This window comes from Loxodonta africana, chromosome 24 (genome assembly GCF_030014295.1).
Source record: "Loxodonta africana isolate mLoxAfr1 chromosome 24, mLoxAfr1.hap2, whole genome shotgun sequence".
Taxonomy (NCBI): domain Eukaryota; kingdom Metazoa; phylum Chordata; class Mammalia; order Proboscidea; family Elephantidae; genus Loxodonta; species Loxodonta africana.
The window spans coordinates 36,745,025-36,765,974 of NC_087365.1; positions in this window are offsets into that span (position 1 = coordinate 36,745,025).

Consider the following 20,950-nt stretch of genomic DNA (forward strand, 5'->3'; position numbering starts at 1 on the left):
GACTGACGTGAGGGCTGTAGGGAGGAAGGTGTGTATGAGGTGGCCTGGGTCTGTGCTGCTGACTGTGTCGCCTAGGCAAAGTCAGGACTCTCCAGGCCTTGGTTTCCCCCACTTCCCCAAGGACTCTCCAAGGGAAGGTGCCACAGCTTTGACTGACTGGGGTGTCTGGGCCCCTGCCTTGTCAAGGCCCGGCAGAGTCTTGGGCAAGAAGAAGGGGAGCCTCTCCCAGAAGCTCTTTATTCTTTAGCCATCTCACAGGGACCTGGGAGGGTCAGGAAAATGGCCACAACCCTGGCAGAGGCCCCAAGAGGCCCCAGATTAGATTTTCCGCCCTTCCAAATTGTCCTTGAAACTTGAGGTTTGGGGAGCTTAGATTGTGAGTACCTGTAAAGCTTCTTATCCTGGACACCCAGAATCCTCAACTCTTAGTCAGAGGGTATAATTCTCTACCCACACCCAGGTGGACAAAGAATGTAACTTCCTTTGCATTTCCATAATGCAATGTAATTTCCACGTGGAGGCCCTGTCCTGTTGTGGTGGAAGAAACTCAGGCAGATCGGGATCCCCTCTTTTATGGGGTTGGCCTACATTTGGGGTACTGATCCAGGGTCATGGGGGAGGACAGTCTGCCCACCAATACATACTGCCTCACTGACTCTCCATTGCTGATCCCCACAGTGTACAGCTCTCCACGAGCCCCTCTGGGCCTGGCCAGTCTCGCTGGTGCTCCTGTACCATGCTGGGCACAGGGGCGCCTGCGAGGCCATCTCAGGTCTGCGTACCCAGACTTTTCTTCTCCGGGGCTCAGCCTGGAATGGAGCACAGGTTACCGTTTCTTGTCCTACTCAACAAATTCCCTCCTAATTCAAAGTCAATTCCCAGACCTCTGGGACATCCGTAGCACATCTCTCTTTAACTTCAACAGCACTTTCTAGGATGCATGTGTGCCTGAACACATGGACCCATGTAGCCATGTGTCGTGTGTGTGTGCCTGGTCCTGTGTACACATGGGGTCCTGAGGGGTAGCTGTGGACATGTGTAGCTCCCCCTGGATGGAGTCCCCCAGACCTGTAGTGGGTTCTGTCATCCCTCTTCCTCCTGGAGACAGTGTAAACTTCTTTCTCAGGCCCTGTGGCTTCAAGGGCTCTTGGCATCCCTCTGATTCTTCTCCCCCAAGCCAAGCTGCAAGGACTGTGTTCCTGGCCTCAGGGGTGACTGGGGGCCTGGCAGCTCCCAGCTCTGCTCTCTGTGCCAGTACTCCAAGTCCTTCCCCTTCCCCTCAGCCCCAGGGCTTTAAAAACTCAGGACCAGGAGGACAGCAACTGGAGAACGGGGGTGGAATTGAAGGAGAGGTGTGACGGATAAACAACAGGAAATAAGAAAATGGATTCATAATACAGAAATGATCATTCAACCACACTGAAATAGAATGATGCAATTTTTGGAATCTTGGAATTTCAAAATCAAAAAATCTGAATATCACTTAATTCTATGTTGCTGTTCTTGCTACTTGTCATCGAGTCAGCCCAGGTTCATGGTGACCCTGTGCACAACAGGATCAGACCATTGTGATCTGAAGGGTTTTCAATGAATGGTTTTCAGAAGCAGATCGCCAGGCCCTTCTTCCTAGTCTGGCTTAGCCTGAAAGCTCCACTGAAACCTGTTTAGCATCATAGCAACAAGGAAGCCTCCACCGACAGACAAGCGGTGGCCGTGCTTGAAGTGCATTGGCTGGGAATTGAGCCTGGGCCTCCCTCATGGAAGGTGGGAATTCTGCTATGAGCTGCCACTACCTCTAATTCCCATCTAAAAAAATTCTAGAAACCCCCAAATCAAACCACTGCTATCAAGTTGATTCTGATTTCTAGTGACCCTATAGGACAGAGTAGAACTGCCCCATAGAGTTTCCAAGGCTGTAAATCTTTACCAAAGCAGACTGCCACCTCTTTCTCCCATAGAGCGGCTGGTGGGTTTGAACCCCTCAGTGCTTAACCACTGTGCCAGCAGGGTTCATAATTCCCATCTGTAGGAGGGTGGATAAATAAAGTGTGGCAAATTAGTAACTGTAATACTCTACACCAGTTACAAGTAATGAACTTCAGCCACATGTATTGACAGGGGTAAATCTCAAAACTATAATGGTGAGTGGCGGCAGGGGAAGCAAATTGCGGAAGGATACGTATGACTCGATGTCATTTACATAAATATAAAAACTCACAAATAATATGGACACCTTCACAAACAGTTAAAATACAGAGACCCAGACCAGTGGAAGCCTACACATCCTATTTCCTGAGGGAGTTTCCTTCAGGAAGGGAGAAAGAGAAAGGAATGAGACCAGGGAGTGGAATGTACAGGAGTCTTCCATTGTTGCTACAACATTTTATTTCTTTTAAAAGGTAACAACTAATAAAATAAGCAGAAACCCTGGTGGCATGGTGGTTAAGTCCTACAGCTGCTAGCCAAAAATTCACCAGGCGCTCCTTGGAAACTATGGGGCAGTTCAACTCTGTCCTATAGGGTTGCTATGAGTCGGAATTAAGTGGACAGCAAAGGTTTTTTTTTTTTTTTTTTTTTTTACTAAAGCAAGTATCTGTGTGTGTGAGTTGTTTATAGAGTTTGTAAAAGAGTGGCATGCCATATGTATCCTTCTAAAACTTCCTTCACTTAGGATTATATTGCTAAGATTCATATTCATTGTGCTTGTTGCTGTGGTTCATTCATTTTGACTGGTGGCTAGCATCCCATTGTGTCAGGACACCTGAGGATGTGGATTCCAAAACCTCTCAGACTCCGCTGGTGAGGTATAAATTGATACAACTGCTTTGGAAAACAGTTTGGCAGTATCTCATGAAGCTGAGTATTCAGCAATTCCACTCCTAGATATATACCCCAGAGAAACTCCTGCACGTATACAACAGGAGACATGATAAGAATGCTCATAACAGTCTGCCCACAATAGCAAACACATGGAAACAATCCAAACGCTCCTCAACCAGAGAATGGATGAAAAAACTCTTTTGCTGGTAAAATAAATTTTAAAAATAAAAGATAAGAACAGAAGCAAGGCAGGCTTTTTTTTTTTAATTAATTTTTATTGTGCTTTAAGTGAAAGTTTACAAATCAGGTCTGTCTCTCATACAAAAACTTCCATACACCTTGCTATACACTCCTAATTGCCCTCCCTCATGAGATAGCACAGTTCTTCCCTCCACTCTCTCTCCTCGTGTCCATTCAGGCAGCTTCTGGCCCCCTCTGCCCTCTTATCTCCCCTCCTGACAGGAGATGCCAACCTAGTCTCATGTGTCCACTTGATCCAAGAACCTCGTTCTTCACCAGTATCATTTTCCGTCCCCTATTCCAATCCAATCCCTGTCTGAAGAGTTGGCTTTGGGAATGGTTCCTGTCTTGGGCTAACAGAAGGGCTGGGGACCATGGCCTCTGGGGTCCCTCCAGTGCCAGTCTGACCATTAAGGCTGGTCTTTTTACTAGAATTTGGGGTCTGCATCCCACTGCTCTCCTGCTCCATCAGGGTTTCTCTGTTGAGTTCCCTGTCAGGGCAGTCATCGGTTGTGGCCGGGCACCATCTAGCTCTTCTGATCTCAGGCTGATGTAGTTTCTGGTTTATGTGATCCTTTCTGACTCTTAAGCTCATAATTACCTTGTGTCTGTGGTGTTCTTCACTCTTCCTTGCTCCAGGTGGGTTGAGACCAATTGATGCATCTTAGATGGCCACTTGTTGGTGTTTAAGACCCCAGATGCCACTCTCCAAAGAGGGGTGCAGAATGTTTTCTTAATAGATTTTATTAAGCCAATTGACTTAGATGTCCCCTGAAACCATGGTCCTCAAACCCCTGTCCCTGCTACGCTGGCCTTTGAAGCATTCAGTTTGTTCAGGAAACTGCTTTGCTTTTGATTTAGTTCATTTGTGTTGACCTCTCCTGTATTGTGTATTATTTTTCCCTTCACCTAAAATAAAACTTATCTACTATCTAATTAGTGAATACCCATCTCCCTCCCTCCTTCCCTCCCTCCCCCCTCTCGTAACCATCAAAAACTATTTCCTTCTCTATTCAAACTGTTTCTCCAGTTCTTATAGTAGTGGTCTTATACAATATTTGTCCGTTTGCAATTGACTGATTTCACTCAGCATAATGTTTTCCAGATTTCTCCATGTTATGAAATGTTTCACAGATTCCTCACTGTTCTTTATCAATGCATAGTATTCCATTGCGTGACTACACCATAGTTTATTTATCCATTCATCCATTGATGGGCACCTTGGTTGCTTCCAACTTTTTGCTACTGTAAACAGTACTGCAATGAACATGGGTGTACATATATCTGTTCGTGTAAAGGCTCTTATTTCTCCAGGATATATTCCAAGCAGTGGGATTGCTGGATGGTATAGTAGTTCTAGTTTTTTAAGGAAGCGCCAAATTGATTTCCAAAGTGGTTGTACCATTTTACATTCCCACCAGCAGTGTGTAAGTGTTCCAGACTCTCCACAGCCTCTCCAACATTTCTTATTTTGTGTTTTTTGGATGAATACCAGACTTGCTGGAGTGAGATGAAATCTCATTGTAGTTTTGATTTGCATTTCTCTAATGGCTAATGATCATGAGCATTTCCTCATGTATCTGTTAGCTGGGCAGGCATATATATACATATTTTTTAATAATTTTTATTGTGCTTTAAGTGAAAGTTTACAAATCAAGTCAGTCTGTCACATGTAAGCTTATATACACCTTACTACATACTCTCATTTACTCTCCCCCTAATGAGTCAGCCCGCCCCCTTCTTCCAGTCTCTCCTTTCGTGGCCCTTTTGCCAGTTTCTAACCCTCTCTACCCTCCCATCTCCCCTCCAGACAGGAGATGCCAATACAGTCTCAAGTGTCCACCTGATACAAGTAGCTCACTCTTCATCAGCATCTCTCTCCAGCCCATTGTCCAGTCCCTTCCATGTCTGTTGAGTAGTCTTCGGGTATGGTTCCTGTTCTGGGCCAGCCGAAGGTTTGGGGACCATGACCGCTGGGATTCTTCTAGTCTCAGTCAGACCATTAAGTCTGGTCTTTTTATGAGAATTTGGGGTCTGCATCCCACTGTTCTCCTGCTCCCTCAGGAGTTCTCTGTTGTGTTTCCTGTCAGGGCAGTCATCAGCTGTGGCCAGGCACCATCTAGTTCTTCTGGTCTCAGGATGATGTAAGTCTCTAGTTCATGTGGCCCTTTCTGTCTCGGGCTCATGGTTATCGTGTGACCTTGATGTTCTTCATTCTCCTTTGATCCAGATGGGTCGAGACCAATTGATGCATCTTAGACGGCCACTTGTTAACATTTAAGACCCCAGATGCCACACTTCTAAGTGGGATGCAGAATGTTATAATAGAGTTTATTATGCTAATTGACTTAGAAGTCCCCTGAAGCCATAGTCCCCAAACCCCCGCCCTTGCTCCGCTGACCTTCGAAGCATTCAGTTTATCCCAGAAACTTCTTTGCTTTTGGTCCAGTCCAGTTGAGCTGACCTTCCCTGTATTGAGTATTGTCCTTCCCTTCACCTAAAGTAGTTCTTATCTACTTACTAATCCATAAATAACCCTCTCCCACCCTCCCTCCCTCCCCTCTCTCGTAACCGCAAAAGAATGTGTTCTTCTCAGTTTATACTATTTCTCAAGAACTTATAATAGTGGTCTTATACAGTATTTGTCCTTTTGCATCTAACTAATTTCACTCAGCATAATGTCTTCCAGGTTCCTCTATGTTATGAAATGTTTCACAGATTCATCACTGTTCTTTATTGATGCGTAGTATTCCATTGTGTGAATGTACCATAATTTATTTAACCATTCATCTATTGATGGACACCTTGGTTGCTTCCAACTTTTTGCTATTGTAAACAGTGCTGCAATAAACATGAGTGTGTATATATCTGTTCTTGTAAAGGCTCTTATTTCTCTAGGGTATATTTCGAGGAGTGGGATTTCTGGGTTGTATGGTAGTTCTATTTCTAACTTTTTAAGAAAACGCCAGATAGATTTCCAAAGTGATTGTACCATTTTACATTCCCACCAGCAGTGTATAAGTGTTCCAATCTCTCTACAGCGTCTCCAACATTTATTATTCTTTGTTTTTTGGATTAATGCCAGCATTGTTGGAGTGAGATGAAATCTCACTGTAGTTTTGATTTAAATTTCTCTAATGGCTAATGATCGTGAGCATTTCCTCATGTATCTGTTAGCTGGGCAGGCATATTTTTAATAGAAATTAAAACTGGGTAGTGGGTACATTGGTCTTTATTATATCCTTCTTTATATTTGAAATAATTCATAATAAAAATGAATTGTTTTTTTAAATGTCCTGAGTTGTAGCATCTTGGACTTAACAATTAAACTAAACTTGTTGCCAAACCAAACCAAACTCATGGCAACCCCATGTGTTACAGAGTAGAACTGCTGAATAGGGTTTTCTTGGCTGTAATTTTTGTGGAAGCAGATTGCCAGGCCTTTCTTCCATGGCACTGCTGGGTGGGTTCCAACGGCCAACCTTTAGGTAGTAGTTGAGTGCAAACTGTTTGCACCACCTGGGGACCTATCAGCAGGGTTCAAGATGATCTGGTTGTGGCTGTAAAACCTGAGAAACACCTGAGATCTCCCGCAGCCGGCTTCCCCACTTTGCCTGTGCATTCCTTGCTGTGGAGTGGCCCCAGAGCAGGAGATGGGGTGAACTCTAAGGGAGAAATGGACAAAGAAACAAACACAATCCTCATTTGGAGAAATTGCTCACAGGGAAAGGAAGTGACCTAGGGCGGCCCAGGAAGGGCTGATATCAAGTCAGGTGGACCAAGAAGGGACCTCCAGCAGCTGCTGAAGTTGTTCCAGTCTTAGGGGAGGACCACTGGGGGACGAGGATCAGGGCAGTAGAGTTGGGAACGGGTACTCCAGAGCGCAATGTGGTGTATGGGTTCAGCCTGATGCAGGGGAGGCTGGAGGGCCCAGGACATCGAGGCCCGAAAGCCATACTTCCCTCATACCTTTGCCCCCAGAAGCTTTTTCTACTCGCCACTTTCATTTCTGGTTCAAAGTCTGTCCCCAGCCCTCACGGATATTCACACCACATCACTCTTTAACTTCAACAGCTGTTCCAGGATGCATGGGTGCCTGAGCATTTGGACCCAAATGTACTTACATGTGTGCATGCCTGGGCCTGTGTACACATGGGGTCCTGAGGGTAGCTGTGGATATGTGTAGCCAAGTTCGGTCACACTATCACTTCTGAAGGATTGCCCAGGCTCTTCTGGTGTCTCTGCCTCCCATCTTATCCTCTCCACGGTCCACGCTGAAGCCAGGGGTGGGCAAGGTCTTTCTGAAACATAGAGCGGACTCTGTAACTCTCCTGCATGGATAAACAAGTGTGTGCTATAAGCAGGTGTACACGCTCATGCACGTAAGTGCCTACATCAGAGTGTGTACACGTGTGTGTGTCCACATACCCTTTTTTGATTTTATACTTATTTTCTTTTTTTTTGGCTGGCTAATACCCAGACATGGTAACAACTTCACACAATGCAAAAAGATGCATTGGAAAAGTTAGTGTCCCAGTGACCAACTTCCAAGGTGACGGACCAAGGACCTTCAGAAAGCCACTCCTCCATAAAAGCAATGAGAACATTGGCAACCGTGTCAAGCAAAAATTTTTGGAATGCTGGAAATTAACTAAAGTCTTGCAACAATCTAGGATGGGCATAATTTTTAAAAAGGACAATAAGAGGTTTTGGTAAGGGTTTGGAGAAATTGGAACCCTCATACATTACACAGCACCAATGTGAAACAGTGCAGCCACTTTGGAGATAGTTTGGCAGTTTCTCAAAAAGGTAAACATAGAGTTACCATATGACCCAGCAATTCTACTCCCAGGTATATTCCCAAGAGAAGTGAAACGTGCGTCCATATACAAACTTGTATACAGGGCAGTGAGTTTAGGTCAATGGTGGTAGAACAATTTGGAGGAGGATGGCGAAATTGTACAACTTGAAGAATGTAATCAATGTCACTGAGTTATACATATAGAAATTGTTGAAATGGTGTGTGACTGTGTAGATTTTCACCAAAATTAAGTAAAATGATTCATAAGAGTAAAAAAATAACTTGTACACAAATATTCTTGGCAGCATTATTCATAACAGCCAAAGAGTAGAAACAACCCAAATGTCCATCGACGAATGAATAAACAAAATGTTGTATATCCACACAATGAAATAATATTCAGCCATAAAACCTTGGAAAAATTCTGCTAAGTGAAAGAAAAAACCAAAAACCAAACCCGTAGCTGTTGAGTTGATTCCGACTCATAGCAACCCTATAGGACAGAGTAGAACTGCCCCGTAGAGTTTCCAAGGAGCACCTGGCGGATTCAAACTGCTGACCTTTTGGTGAGCAGCCATAGCTCTCACCCACTATGCCACCAGGGTTTCCAAGTGAAAGAAGTTAGATGCAAAACGCCACATACAGTATGATTCCATTCATATAAACTGTCCAGAATAGATGAATACGTAGAGACAGACTGTAGATTAGGGAATTCCCAGGGCTGGCAAGAGTGGAAAACAGTGAGTGATTGCTAATGGGCTAGGGGTTCCTTCGGGGGATGATGAAAACCTCCTGGAATCAGATAGCGGTGATGGTTGCATAAAGGGGACAGCAGTGGTTCAGTGGTAGAATTCTTGCCTTCCGTGTAGGAGACCTGGGCTCCATTCCTGGCCAATGCACCTCAACCCTGTAGGTGGAAGCTTGTGTGTCGCTATGAAGCTGAACAGGTTTCAGTGGAGCTTCCAGCTTAACACACGCTAGGAAGAAAGGCCTGGCAATCTACTTCTGAAAATCAACCAATGAAAACCCTATGGATCACAATGGTCCAATCTACAACTGATCATAGGGCTGGTGCAGGACTGGGCAGCGTTTCATTCCGTGCGTGGGCTCACCCGGAGTAGAGGGCTGACTCAATGAAAGCTAACACAATAGAGATAGTTGCACAACTTCGTGAATACAGTAAAGACACTGAAGTGTACACTTTAAAAGGAAGAATTTTGTGGTATGTAAATTATATCTCAATGAAGCTGTCGATATGTGTTAATGTGTTAATTATATTTCATTAAATCTAAGGCTCTGTCAATTATAACATGCACCATCATTTTATGTATTGAAGAGCAAGGAAAAAAAAAAACCCACTGCTTATTTTCATTGTAAGGCATATCCCAGTTTCAGGGATGTTAACATCTTTAAAATGTGGATCTTAGGATCTCTGCCATACGGCATATGTCTACACCCCCTTTTTGATGTGTTTTTGAGGGACATGTATTGGGGTGTGGCCTGTAGACAGGTTTAGTACCTCTCATATCTGTGGCTTATCTTGGAGGTCTCCTGGGGACAGCTCCTTTGCACACTTCTGGTGCTTTTCTGAGTGGGTAGTAGAGTCAGTGCCCAGGAAAAACCCCAACTGAGGAGGGACAGGGGTTTTGGAGAATTTCCCTCAGTGGGACAATTCTGAGATGTGTTCCAGATAGTCTGTCGGGGGGTCTCAAGCAGGTTGAGCTCCAGGGCCCCCCAGTGGTGACCCAGTCATTAATACAACTGTCATTGTCTCCTGTCTTCCTCACTGTGCTTCCTGGGATCACATCCCAAATAAGCTACTTGCAACTACATCTCTGTCTTAGCATCTTCTTTTGGGAGAACCCAGATTCAGACACTGTGTGAATATGGGTCCACATGTGTTCATGCTGACAAATGTCTAGGAACCAAAGCGTGAATGCATGTATGTGTTCCAGAGTTGGCGTGAATGTATGTGTATGTGTTCATGCGTGCTTCCACTCCAACGCAGATGCATTTGTTGCATGCTCATGTGTGCAAGTGTGTCCATGCACATGTATGTATCTGTCACATGTATATATACCTCTCATATGGTGCATCAATGGACTCTCGGACATGTTTAAGGGCTTGTCTGTACCCATGCAGGTGCGAGAGAGGTCAAGGGAGCCCTAGAAAGCCCCTCAGAGGCTCTTGGGTGATTAAGAGGCTCTTGTCAGTGGCGGCGGTGGTGGGTAGATGGGCAGGGTGTGCCTTGTAATAGCTGCCGCCTCCCGTCTCCCTCTCCCTTGGCAGCCGCCTGTCTGGAGACAGCCTCATCAGTCTGGTCTCAGATGTGTGTTCTCTCTGATGGGAGACAGCTGGAGCCGGCTGTCAGGGGCCTCACCAGTGATAGCGGAAGCTCGTCGTGGCACCTGTCGGCAGCATCTAATCGCTGTCCTCGTGATGGCTTCTGGGAGCAGGAAGATGACATGGGGCAGCTGTTCTTGGGGTCTGGAGGGCTCTTGGTTCTACCGCCCTCTGACCCCTCTACATGGAAGGGTGAGCCCCCGTGCCCATACATTCTCTGGAATCACAGACACCCACTCCCCCTGCATCCCATCCCATCCACCTCCCACCTGTGTGCAGAGCCCTCACCGAATAGTATCCATGCTGTGCATAGTCTGGCCTCGACTCGCCTCTGCCACCCACATGGTCACCCCTCCGCCTGTGTTCTGAGTCAGTGTGCAGTGTTACCCTCCCCGTGTTTCCACACACTGGTCTCTGCCTCAAAGGCTTTGGCTTCCCTCCTCTGCCTGGTGAACTCATCCTCTCCAGGGTTAGCTCCAATCGCCTTCCTTAGACAGCCTGTCCTGCCTCACCCAGGCAGGTCCTTCTTCCTCAAGCCCCCATAGCTCTTGGCGTGTTTCTCTTCCATTACACACATCAGTGCCAGGAAGGAGAATTCTGGTTGGATGCTTGTGTCTGACTCCCAGTGTTTGAAGCTTAAGGAGGGCAACTGGGTGGGCTCAGGTGTCCTCAGCCCAGGGGGACAAGGACCAGGGTTAGGCAGGGCAGGGCCTGGGTCCCAGGAAGGCAACTCTGTTGGGGTTAATACTAGAAACCAGTCGGTGGCAGGGAGAGAAGCCTGGAGGGCCCAGGGAAGGGCCTAGAGGACCTCTCCACCCCTGGAGAGTAGAAGCAGCTGACCACGAGACAGAGTATCAAGGTCTCAGGAAAGGGCGCAGAGGTCAGGACAGGGCTGAAGTCCAGCAAGAACCGGAGAAAAAACCTCATTTTTCCAATTGAGCCCACCAGTCTTGAAGGAACTGGAGCCCCTAGACCTGGATTCAAATCCCAGCTGCTCCACTTATTGGCTGTGTGACCTTGGGCAAGTTCTTTACCTCTCTGAGCTGTGGGTGCCACCATTATACCATGGGAATAACAGTGCACAATTCAAGGAGATGATGTTGAAGGCTAGCACAGAGCTGGGCACACAGCAAGTGTTGGTCTCTACCCTTGGAGAGAAAAGGCCACAGCTTTGCCCACTGGAGCTGCTTGAGACAAGCTTAAGAAAACATTGTCAACTCCAGCTCCCTATTGCTTGTGGGCAAGGGCCCACAGCGGCTCCCAGACTGCATTGACCACTGGCTCCTTACTTTCTAGCTGTGTGACCCTGAGCAAGTCATTTCACCTCTCCACACCTCAGTTTCCTTCCCTATAAACTGGAGATACTAATAGAACCCACCTCATGGGGTTGTTTGTAAAAGTGAATTGCTATTAATTGCTATAGGAACTAACTATTTGTTAATTGCTATGAATGTTAAGAATTAATTGCTCTACAAATTAATTGCCTTCAAGTATCCACCACGGTGCCTGGCAGATAGTGAACCCTCAGTGCTTATTGGCTATTATTACTGTCATTATTGAGGCAACATTTGAGCACCTACTTGGTGCCAAGCTTCACACCAGGCACTGAGGGTGTTGGGAGACAGTGCAGAGCTGGACATGACTTGGCCCTGAGCACTGAAAGCCTAATCTAGGTGGTGGTAGGGGAATGGAGTCACTCAAATGACCAGCGAAAAGTACAAAACATCACAAGACAGAGGCAGATAAGGTGAGCTGGGGGGAAGGCTTCCTGGAAGAGAAGGCCTTTGGCTGGTGCTTTGATGACTGGGAGTACAACAACAGTGTAATTAATGTTTATTGAGCACTTCCTATGTGACAAGCACTGTGTTTTGCCAACATTATCTTATTCAGAGCTCTTAATGGCAGTAGTAAGTAGGGACTATTGGAGTCCCTGGGTGGTGCAAACTGTTAGCACACTCAGCTGCCAGCCAAAAGGGTGGAGGTTCAAGTCCACCCAGAGGCACCTCAGAAGAAAGGCCTGGCAATCTACTTCCAAAAAATCAGCCATCAAAAACCTTATGGAGCACGGTTCTACTCTGACACACTTGGGGTCACCATGAGTCAGAATTGACTCGACAGCAACTGGTAAATGGTTAGTAGGTACTGTTATATCTATTTCACGGATGAAGAAACCGAGGCTTAGAGAGATTAAGATACCTGCCCAAGATCAATCACTCATGCCTGAATTTGAATTCTCAATTACCTAAGCTGTTAAGCCTCATGCTCTCCTGCACTCCTGTGTTGTTGCCATTGCCATCGAGTCAGCTCTGAGTCATGGCGACCCGTGTACAACAGAATGAAATCTTGCCTGGTCCTGTGGCATCTTCGCGATTGTTGGTAGGCTTGAATCCATTGCTGCCGCCACTGTGTATTTTGAGTGTGTGTGTGTGGGGGGGGGGGCTCATCTTTCAGCACTGTATCAGACAATACTCTGTTGTGATCCACAGGGTTTTTACTACAGATAGAGGATGTAAAGTTGCAGAATCAGGGGGTGGGTGGATACAAGCATTAATTGTGCACCCATTCTGGGGTGTGCCAAACTCTTTGTTTAGGCACTTTGCCTACTTGATCACGTGTAATCCTTACAACAAGCCATATGAGGTAGATAATATTATTATCTCCATTTTGAAGATGAGAAAACTGAAGCGAAAAGCAGTTGACTGTCCTGCACAAAGGTCAAACAACTAAAAGGTGGTAGCACTGGTACCTGACCCCACACTATCCAATCCCCAAACCCATGCTATTTCCCTGACACTGGGGGTGTGTCCTGGGAACAGAGATGTAATTGTCCCATGTGGCTAAAGGTTTGGGTGCATGAAGGGGAACAAAGTATGGACAAGTTGGGGCTGAGTTGTGGAGAGCTAGATGCCCATTCATCCTGTAGGCAATGGGAAGCCATCAAAGATTGCAGAGTAGGAGCATGGTGGGGCAGACCTGAATCTCCCAAAGATAAATCCTGTTGCAGTACCTAAAATAGATTGGATGGGGGCAAGAGAGGTAGTGGGACCTCCATCAGGAGACACCACTGGGCAGTGCTGCCTTTAGATGACAAGTGATATGAACAAAGTGCCCTTCTGCTGGGAAAGGAAAACAGAGCACTCAGTGATGAGGAACAGCCAAGGGCAGGGCCATTAGCCTTATCAAAAAGCTGATTGCTCTTAGCAAAGTATTTAATACGATTTTCCATTATTAGGGCCCAAACCTGGACAAGCAAGATTATTAATTCTAAAGATAATCATTAAGCTGGGCAGACCGTATTTTAATATATGGCAACAGGCGAGCTATTGTCATTTTTTCCCTTCTATCTTGATTGCAGGTCACCCAGCTACAGCTGGCTTCAAAAGCCCCTTCCTGGAGGTAGTGAGATAAGGCCTAATGTCCTCAAACAAGAGCTATCGGCTGTGACGAGAAGCCCATAAATATTAATAAATCTATAATTAGTCCTGTGAAAGGGGGATCAATCCAGGAGAAGGTTCCGCCCATTAATACTAGAAACCAGTTTTGCAAAGTTGCTGGGAAAGCAAGGCTTTTCTGTTTCAAATGCCAGGTGGTTCTTTGTTCTAGGAGGATGCAGTTCCGTCAGACTTACCAGGTGCCTGCTCTTCCACAGTCCCTAGGGGTGGTGAGAATACCCAGAGGGCTCAGTAGGGGAGCAAGGCTTTGTAGAGGGGTGATGGGGGAATGTTGAGGCCCTCATGATCAGAGTTTTATTTATTTTAATTGTCATTTAAATTATTTTTTTAAGTTATTGTTTTTCAGAATCCAAATGAAGAAAAGACTTCATCATTTCCAGGTAAAATTAGAGTGGGTTGTGAGCTAAGTGAAGGCGCCTCGTAGAGCTTTAAGGTACTCAGAGATAGGAATGCACTTTATTTTTTGACTTAAAAATTGTTATCAAGGTATAACATGCACCCAGTAAAATGCACAAATCTTAAATGTACAGCTCAGTGGTTTTTTACATATTTATGCACCCATGTAAGCACCACCCAAGGAGCCCCAGTAGCACAGTGGCTAAGCGCTCAGCTGCTTACCAAAAGGTTGAAGATTCGAATCCACCAGCCGCTCCGTGGGAGAAAGAGGTGGCAGTCTGCTTCTGTAAAGATTATAGCCTTGGAAACCATATAAGGCAGTTCTCTGTCCTTTAGGGTCACTATGAGTCAGAATTAACTTGACACCATGCAACCACCACCACCATCACTGCTCAGATAGAGATAAAGTTTCCATCCCTCCAGAAAACTCCCTTGAGAGCTTCCCAGTCCACATCCCCCCATCCAGGGGTAACCATGCTTCTAACCTCCATTACCATAGATACATTTTACCTGTTCTTGAACTTCAAACGAATGGAATCACACAGTATAAACTCTTCTGGGTCTGGCTTCTTTCATTCATTACTAAGTTCCAACATCACAGTCAAATTATCCTTTTCAAAATAATTTTCTTTTTTGTGGTATCACAAACTAACACTTGTCATTGTGGAAATGACATAAAGCACAAATACACAGCAAAGAAAACAGTGGACATCACCTGTGTACCTGTGTACTTCTAAGGGCATCTAAATTTTTTTTTCTGATTTTAACAATTAGATATGACCACTGGGGGAATTTGGAAAATAAAGGATGCATGGCTGCAGTTGAGAGGAACCCAACTGGCTTGAGTAAGGTGCAATTTGCTCGTTTTTATAACTGAGAAGGCCAGAGGTTGAAACAACGTTGTCTGTGTTTGTCTCTCATTCCATCTTACCCCGGCTTGGCTATGCAAACAGGCTAACCCTCTGGCCAGCAAGGTGGCTGTCAGCGACACCAGACTCAAGCTGAGAACATTTCTCTATAGCAATCCCAGGGAAAACTCTGATTGGCTTTGCTGGGACCATAGGTCCATCCTTGGACCAATCACGGTGGCTAGGGCAACGAGGGACTCTGATTGGCTAGCCTGAGTCATGACTGGAACAGCATGGTGATTACAGATCCTCCACAGGCAGGAAGTGGAGAGGCATTCCCCAGAGGCACCAGAAGAGGGCAGGCAGGCAGAAAAAAGGTGCTGGGGAGGCTAGTAACTGGGGTGACCTCCTCCAGTACGTACAGAAAGTCAGCAAGCTGTGTTGTTTGCCTGCTCTGTGGGGCAAGACCTTCCTCAAAGATCAGGGCTGGGACTGCTTCATCTCCCTAGTGCTGTCTATCCAACTGCCTCATTCTTCGGCCTCCTCCTTTGTGTCTCCATCTCGTACTTGTCAAGGTCAAAAAACTTTGGGACTTGAAAAATGAGGCATCATGTGGAGAAGACAAACCTTAACCATTTAGTTAAAACTAACAGGCTGCGAGCTCCTGCCGTACCAGATCAGCCTCCTGGCTGGGTCCCGGGCATCCAGCCCAGAGCCTGGCACAGAGACGGTGTCATTGAATGTGGTCCTAATAAATGGATGGGGAAGCTAATAACACTTGCAGAGCACTCACTGTGAGCCAACCCTCTGTACTTCTCTGGGCTACTTGCTGTATCCTCACAACTGTCTTAGGTGGTAGGTATTATTGTGAGCCTCATATAACAGATTTGCTCTTTTATTTATGTCACTATTCATTTACTATTGCGTGTGTAGGGTGTGCCAGACACTGAACAAGATAGGCAAGATACCAGCTGTCTTTCACGGAGTGTATAATCCAGTGGACCGGGAAACTGAGGCACTCACAGGGGTTGAGCGGTGTGGGGCGTGGGAGGTGGCTGGCGGTTGGGTGGGGGAGGTTCACCAGCTGGGAGGGGTCCCCTGAGTTCTCTGGTGGACTGGGAGTCGACGAAGGGGATTTAGCAGCTTCTTCCCCCCGGGGCCTGGACTGGTTTCAGCCAGTCTAGGGCGGACAAGGCTGCACTAGCCGGACCCCTTCCTCTCCCCCTTCTTCATCCCTTCTGCCTCTCTTGCCTTCCCCTCCTCTGCCGCTGGTGCAGTGATTGACGCGGTAATTGGCGCACGAAGGCACCGGGCTAATTGAGGTCGGGCTGCAGATTGCAGCCGCTGCCTTGCGGAGGCGGTGGCGCCGGGGCTGCGCGCTCCCCCTCCCCCTCCAAGGTCTGGTGCGGGGGCGATAAGGGGAGGGGGAGAGCAAGCAGGCCCACCCCTCATTTTTCCACGGGTAGCGTGCTCTCCAGGGACGGTGTCCTGCGGAAGTGCTCCTGGGCCTTCCCTTTGTGCAAGGGTGGGAGATACCAAGCAGGGTGTTGGGGGGGCGGGGGGACACGGATCCCCCTCAAACCCAGGTTGAATCTCTACCTGATACCTGAGCTCCTGGGGAGGAAGGGGCAGGGAAAATAGCCCAGAATCTCTCCTTGCCCCTGACAGCATCTGGGGGGTCTTGGGCAAGTAATTTCTCCTTTGAACCTCTTATTCATTATTCATTCATTCAGCACTCATTTATCGAGTGCCTTTTATGTTTCAGACATGGGAGATGAAGTTGAAATAAGACAGACATGGTCCAGCCCTCAGAGGGCCGGCAGCCCTGTGGGGAGATAAACAAACAAACCGATAGACACTGTTACAAACTAAGGTGATAGGAGAGGCATTAGAGGTCCCTGGGTGGAGCAAATGGTTTGCACTGTCTACTGACCTAAAGGTCGGCAGTGTGAACCCACGCAGTGGCACCACAGAAGAAAGGCCTGGCGATTTTATTCCGTAAAGATTACAGCCAAGAAAACCCTGTGGAGCACTTCTACCCTGTCACACTAGGTCACCTTGCATCTGAATAGGCAACAGCAACAGGTTGTGAGAGGCATTATCTGCAGGGACATAGTTCTGATGGGTGGTCGGGGAAAGTCTCTATGGGAAAAGACGTTAAAACTGAAACCTGAGGACTGAGAGCACTTTGGGAGTCGGCAGTCTGTGTGTGTGTGTAAGACAGACAGGTGTGTGTGTTCGGGGAGGTGGTGGTGTCTTTTCCAAGAGAAGAAGCTGATGAGCAGTAGATTTATATTGTGTCATTCTGCAACTTGCATGTTTGGATCACATTGTATTCCTGAAAGGGCACTCTTGCTGATACACTTAGTCCCAGTACATTCATTTTGCCCATTCTACCACACTGAGCTGCTTCTGAAGCAAAAAGGAGTTCTAGCATGGTTTCTGAACCCACCAGTGGACAGGCAATTTTTTCAATCTACTGCCCAGCAGGACTTGGCTAGTTTGGGATGGGGCAAGAAAGCTGACAGGGTGGAGGCTCACTGAGGGCAGCTGGAATGGAGAAGGGTATTTTGTCCAGGGAAAGATTTAGCTAGCCCTGCAGACACTTCCCAACATTTAACAGCCTAAAGGAGTCAGGAAAAGGGACTTGGGCTGAGACAAGTGGGGACCTCAGTTCTCATCTCAACTAGGCTACAAACTCAGTGTGAAACTTTAGGAAGGGCCTTTTCCCTTTCCCATCTGTAAAATGGGTGTATGTGACAAAGCAAGGCAAGATCAGTAGTTTTCCACTAACTGGACAACAGATGAGTGGTAACTTTGGTCATGGGGAAGCCAGCACAACTTTACCAAGGCAAAGTCATAGAAGCTTCATAGACACAACCAAATTCCCATAGTGATTAATTTACTGGGCTGAGGGCTGGGTACCATGGTCTTGGGGACATCTAGTTCAGCCGGCATAACACAATTTATAAGGAAAATGTCCTACACCCTACTTTGGCGAGTAGCGTCTAGAGTCGTAAAAGCTTGTAAGTGGCCATCTAAGATACAGCTACTGACCCCACCCCATCTGGAGCAAGGGAGAATGAAGAAAACCAACGACACAAGGGAAGATTAGTCCAAAGGACTAATGGACCACAGCTACCACAGCCTCAACCAGACTGAGTCCAGCACAACTAGATGGTGCCTGTTAACTACCATCTGCTCTGACAGGGATCACAATAGAGGGAGGGTCCCAGACAGAACCATAGGAAAATGTAGAACAAAATTCAAACTCACAAAGCCCAGACTTACTGGTCTGATGGAGACTGGAGAAACCCCAAGAGTATGGCCCCCAGATACCCTTTTAACTCAGTACTGAAGTCACTCCTGAGGTTCACCCTTCAGCCAAAGATTAGACAGGCCTATAAAACAAACAATAATACAGGTAGTTCAACCAAGTATACGAGACTAAATGTGCACAGCAGCCCAGGGGCAAGGATGAGAAGGCAGGAGGGAACAGGAAAGCTGGACGAATGGAAATGGGGAACCCAAGGATGAGAAGAGGAGGGTGTTAATATATGGCAGGGTTGGCAACCAATGTCACAAAACAATATGTATATTAATTGTTTAATGAGAAACTAATTTGCTCTGTAAACCTTTACCTAAAGCACAACAACAACAAATAATAATAAAAAGCTCAGTAGTTTTCAACTGAGTTCCTTGGAGTCAGATGGTGTATGAAGTCCCTTGACACAAGGTGGTGGACAGGAGGACTATGGGCAGAGTAGGTGGCTACAGAGAAGGGGCTGGATGGGTGCAGTACGGATCCCTTCCTTGGCCTCAACTAGAGCTGTTCTCTGGAACACATGTAGCTGCCACATCTGGGGAAAGCATTTTGCTGCTGCCTAAACTTTAGAAAACTCTGATCCTAAAGGCTTGTCCATCCCAAAGATTTGGTTTGGCTCCCACCTTGATACTACAACTGACGTATATTCATCCATTCTGTCTTATGTTTTCAAATGGGTTCTTCTGTTATTTGCTTTGATGTCTGAGGAGGCCTTGTGGACCAATTATTTCCTCATGGTTCTCAGCCCCGCTTCACTCTTCTAAACTTTCCTCTTATTGCCCTGGCTAGAAGCCTGCAAAATTTCCCAGATGCCCTAGTCAGCTGGGGCCAGTGGGTGCTGCGAATGGGAGGCCCTGGAGGGGATTAAACATAGGAGCCGCAGCAGACTTTAGTCAACCAAAGACATATATGGGCTCTCTAGTAGTGTCAGTGGTTTCATTAGTGACCACAGGGCATCTCCTGCCCAATGGCAGTGGCAGTGCCTGTGGCAGTCTAGCTTGGAGTGGTAGCAGCTTCCTGATTACTGGACATCACCTTCTTTTCCCTTTTGCTCCTCCAGCCCTCCCCCCATCCCAACACCTTTGTAAAACATTTCACTTAATCCCTCTCTGTTTGGAATATCTAGAGTGGTTTCTATTTGCCTTTCCGGACAAGACTGATATACCTGGGTTAATTATGAAAGTGTGAAAAAGACCTCATGCCCACCTGGAGATGGGCGCCATCTTTGGCCACATTACTAGGAGTATGGTGCTTGGATCTAGGAGAGTGATATCCTGATCTCCTCTGTGTTAGAGCCAACCTGGAGGATGCAACTGGGTTTGACAAAGTTCTGGGATTCTTAGTAATCCTGAATGGGCAGGTGGTCAGTGCTGCAGCTGGTTAGAAGGTGCGATTCTAAATCATCTTTTCTTATCTGAATGATAGCACCAGTTTCCTCATTGGTGTGCCTGTCTCCAGCTTTGTACCCTCCAGTCCATTTTCCACAGGATGTACCAGAGGGTCTTCCAAAAACCAGTCCAACCCAGAAAACCTACCCCTACCCCATGCCTCAACTAAAACCTCTGGATTGCTCTGTAGTGCTCAAACTTTTTAACTTGACATTCAAGGCCTTCTTAATCTGGCCCCTACAAACCTCCCCAGCCTCTCCTTGACCTCTGTGATGGTTAAGATTGTGTGTCAACTTGGTTGGACCGTAATTCTCAATGTTGTATAATGTGATCACTTCCCTGTTAAAATTTGATACGTGATCACCCCCATGACAGAATCTACTGAGTGGTACCAGCTGGGGTGGGCCTGTGACGGCTCACCACCCCCTCAGCCTTCATCTCTCCACCTTCTGCCACCTGCTTCCTGCTCACCTTGCCAAGGTTGTTGGCTTGTTCTGGATCCAACAGCTGTCTTCTTTCTGACCTCCAGTTCTTGGGACTTGAGCTAGAAGCTTACCTGTTCATCTTGGGATTCATCGATCTTCACAGCCTGTGAGCAAGGAAGCATCAAAAGAAGATGCAAGGAATACACAGAGTCATTATACCAAAAAGAATTGGTCAACGTTCAACCATTCCAGGATGTGGCATATGATCAAGAACCTAAGGTGGTGAACGAAGAAGTCCAAGCTACACTGAAGGCATTGGCGAAAAACAAGGCTGCAGGAATTGATGGAATACCAGTTGAGATGTTTCAACAAACAGATGCAGCGCTGAGAAGCGCTCACTCATCTGTGCCAATTGGAAGACAGCTACCTGGCTAACCAACAGGAAAAGATCCGTATTTGTACCCATTCCAAAAAAAGGTGATCTAACAGAACGCGGAAATTATTGAACAGTACCATTAATATCACACAAAAGTAAAATTTTGCTGAAGATCATTCAAAAACTGATTGCAGCTGTACATTCTACAGGGAACAGCAAGAAATTCAAGCCAGACTCAGAAGAGGACATGGAACAAGGGATATCATTGCTGATGTCAGATGAATCATGGCTGAAAGCAAAGAATACCTGAAAGTTGTTTACCAGTGTTTTACTGAGTATGCAAAGGCATTCAGCTGTGTGGATCATAATAAATTATGGATAACATTGCAAAGAATGGGAATTCCAGAACACTTTATTGTGCTCATGAGAAACCTGTACTTAGACCAAGAGGCAGTAGTTTGAACAGAACTAGGGGGTACTGTGTGGCTTGAAGTCAGGAAAAGTGTGTATCAGCATTGTATCTTCTCATCATACCT